Raw genomic sequence first — 2,521 nt, forward strand, 5'->3', positions numbered from 1 at the left:
TAAATAAAATTAAAAAAAAAAAACCACCATCCTTGCAAAGGACCTACAGTCTGTTCCCAACACCCTTATCATGATCACAACCTCATGTGTTGAAGGAGCTGTGGGCTGTGTTCCTGCCACCCAGCTCCCGGCCATGGGACTAGCTTATGCCCCGAAATAACAACACACAAATTGTATTCATTTAAACACTGCTTGGCCCATTTCTATAAATGTGTGTAGCACCACGAGGTGCGCTTACCAGGAAGATTCTAGCCTACGTCCATCCTGGGTCGGAGCTTCATTGCATCTGCCCCAGACAGCAGCAGCATGGCGTCTGAGCTCACTTCCTCTTCCTCCCAGCATTCTGTTCTGTTTACTCCACCCACCTATGTTCTAACCTATCAGGCCAAGCAGTTTCTTTATTAATTAACCAATGATTTTCCTCCATCACTCATGTACCTCCAGTTTCAGGGCACCCTCTTTCGGCCTCACTGGGCACTGCATGCACATGGTACACAGAAACATATACAGGCCAACATTCATACACATAAAAATAAATAAACCCTGAAAACAAAATGGTAATCTAGAATAAAATATTTAACAAAATGAAGGCAGTAATGAAAGAATTGAGCCAAGTTTGCCGTGTGTGGTGGTGCCAGCACTCAGGAGGCAGAGGCAGGCAGATCTATGTGAGTTTAAGGCCAGCCTGGTCTATAGAGTGAGTTCTAGTCTAGGCTAAATAGTGAAAGCCTGTCTCAAAAAATTGAAAAAGTGAGGCCAGCCTGGTCTACAGAGCTAGTTCCAGGACAGCCAGTATTCTTACACAGAGAAACCCTGTCTCACAAAACCAATAGACCAAAAAAAAAAAAAAAAAAAAAAAAAAAAAAAATTCATCAGGTCTTATTAATAATTACATTAAATTTTTAAAAAATTAAGCTCTTCAACTATAAAATGATATAAATGGGCAGATTTGAGTATAAAATAATTATGCATTATTTAGAAGACATTCTGTTTTTCTGAGATCAGCATCAGTGTCAAGACGCCTCGTGGATGAGTTAGGAAGTGTCTTCCTAACGCAGGGTTGCATACGATGCAACCTTTCCTGTTCCCCTTGTGCTTGACCCTGCGTCCCAAGGTGGCAGACGCTTAATAGTCACAAAGGTCAGTGGCTCTGAGTTCATTGTCACATGCCAAGGGAAATTAATGGCACAGACTCTTGCAGCAGCATGCAGAACCAAACTTTATTAAGAAGATTTACAGAGAAGTAAGATTAAGGAAAAGTGTGTGTGTGGGGGGGGGGTGAGAGAGAGAGAGAGACAGACAGACAGACAGAGAGAGAGAACTCTTGAGTGGGGTTTCTAAGAATGGAAAAAGTCATCAAATTACGTTTTAAATTTTTTAATGGAACCATGGCAGAAACTGGACAAGAGCTGAGCTAGTTCTCTGCTAAGACCGACAAACTCTGACTGTCATGGACAGAACCAATGGAGAGCCCACACTGTTGGGGTGACACAGCCAGTGTGGGGGGGTAATTTTGTGTTGCTTGTGCACTGCCCACACAGGGGTGGGTTGGAGCCCCTGCTGCTCATCTCTGCCTCCAGTTTTGACCTTGATGGTGAGCTAGCTGCCAGTCACTTGGCCAGCGTTACCACGCTCTGACCTTGCAGGTGTCGCCAGTGTTGTTCATTACAGCAAGCTCTTTGTTCTCACACTTATCAGCCCGTGCTTTACAGGGAGAGAGTTTAACGCTATCCCAGCCAGCAAGGTGCAATTACCTCGTATTTAGCTCCTGGTTTATAAGGTGGTCTAGTGTGGTCTCCTATTTACTTCTGATTTCCTGTTACAGTTACCTGCATTGAAAACAAGAAGATAAGAAAGGAGGGTGCAGTCAGCATACATCCTCTCAGGATGTGGGGGACGGGGGTCTCTTGCTGGCCTAGAGCGCTCGCTGCCCCTCCTGTCTGTCTAGCTAGTTGGTTATCTCATTCCCAGCTTCAAGCCCTCCTATCCATTTTCCTCTGTGCTCTGCACCCTTTTTCTCACTGTGGCATATGTGAGCTACATGCGGTTTTCACCATGTCACTGTGGGCCGTTTGCCCTTCCTACCTTCAGAGAACAGTTTGAGAAGTGTGTTTGTCCTGGTTTGCTTTCTGCTGCTGTGAGGAAACACGGACCAAAACCAACTTGTGGGGTCCAGTCTCTCAGCAATGGACGCTAAGGCAGGGACTGAGGCAGAGGCCGGAGGGGAATATGCTGGCTGGCTTGCTGTTCCTGGCTTGCTCAGCTACTGTTTTTAGTACAACCCAGGCCCACCTGCCCAAGGGTGGTATTGCTCACAGTGGGCTGGGCTCTCAGTTCAATCAGCAATCAAGAAAATGCCCCACAGACATGCTCACAAGCCGGCGTGAGGGAGACAATTCTTCAGTTCAGTTTCCACCCTGCCAGGTATGTCTAGGTTTGAATCAGGTTGACAAAACCCGACTATGCGTGTTTTAGTGCTTGCAGCCGGGACATCTGGTGGGTGATTGATGGGTTTTTGTTT

The sequence above is a fragment of the Chionomys nivalis genome, chromosome 22 (assembly GCF_950005125.1).
Source record: "Chionomys nivalis chromosome 22, mChiNiv1.1, whole genome shotgun sequence".
Taxonomy (NCBI): domain Eukaryota; kingdom Metazoa; phylum Chordata; class Mammalia; order Rodentia; family Cricetidae; genus Chionomys; species Chionomys nivalis.